The sequence below is a fragment of the Mandrillus leucophaeus genome, unplaced genomic scaffold, assembly GCF_000951045.1.
Source record: "Mandrillus leucophaeus isolate KB7577 unplaced genomic scaffold, Mleu.le_1.0 Scaffold870, whole genome shotgun sequence".
Classification (NCBI taxonomy): Eukaryota; Metazoa; Chordata; class Mammalia; order Primates; family Cercopithecidae; genus Mandrillus; species Mandrillus leucophaeus.
This window is the reverse complement of record NW_012109475.1, coordinates 342133-342964: the sequence shown is the minus strand read 5'-3', so window position 1 is coordinate 342964 and position 832 is coordinate 342133. Positions and strand designations below refer to the sequence as shown.

Genomic DNA, 832 nt, shown 5'->3' with positions numbered 1-832 from the left:
CCCTGCCCCGCGCGGCGGGAGTGGGTGGAGCCGGAGGACAGATCTGTGCTTGGCCGGAGGGTGTCCGTTGGCGTCACTCACCGTCCTCAGCCCGCCCCTGCGTCCACTACGCGCTGCCTGAGAGGGGCCCGCACGGAGGCACGGGGAATGGTAGGAGGTGGGTACCGGGTCTCCTGGGGGGCGCGGTTGCATTCGGCGGAGCGGCCCAAAGCCTTGCGGTTCTCCCCATCGCGCCTGCGTAACTGTGGCGCGGCTGCGGGCGCGCGCCTTCTGGTTCCCGTGGGGCGGTGCCAAGGCCGAGCTACTCTGGCGTCCTGCGTTGCCATGGATGCGCTCCGCCCTTTCCTGTACCCGGCGCGCCTCTGCGGCACACATCCAACAGCTACACAGGGACCCGGGGCTGCCCGGGTCGTGAACGCAGGTCGGGCCGATGTAGCTCCTCCCTGGCCGTCCTCCTCCGCCCCAGGCCGTCTTTACCACCCTGGAAACTCGCTGAGTTCACGCCACTGAGTTGCATCTCACACCCACGCGCTGTGGAACACCCACTAAGCTGGCATCCCCTAGAGTCGGTATCTCGGAAGCTAAGCAGGGTCGGGCCTGGTTAGTACTTGGGAGACCGCCTGGGAACAGCGGGCGCTGTTGGCTAAAATAAATAAGCAGGGCGCGGTGGCCCACTCCTGTAATCCCAGCACTTTGGGAGGCCGAGGCGGGCAGATCACGAGGTCAGGAGTTTGAGACCAGCCTGACCAATATGGTGAAACCCCGTCCCTACTGAAAATACAAAAATTCGGGTTGTTGGCGTGCGCCTATAATCCCAGCTACTCTGGAGACT

The 832-nt window shown here is 64.7% G+C and overlaps 1 protein-coding gene across 1 annotated transcript in view; it reads right to left on the bottom strand.

Moving 5' to 3' along the window:
• ZNF497 (zinc finger protein 497) overlaps positions 1 to 244 on the bottom strand; it is a 12748-nt gene extending 12504 nt beyond the window's left edge. The window contains exon 1 of the mRNA XM_011969090.1: positions 82 to 244. The gene's annotated coding sequence lies outside the window, so the exon portion shown is untranslated. The remainder of the gene's footprint in view (positions 1 to 81) is intronic.
• Between the last annotated feature and the right edge of the window lie 588 nt (positions 245 to 832).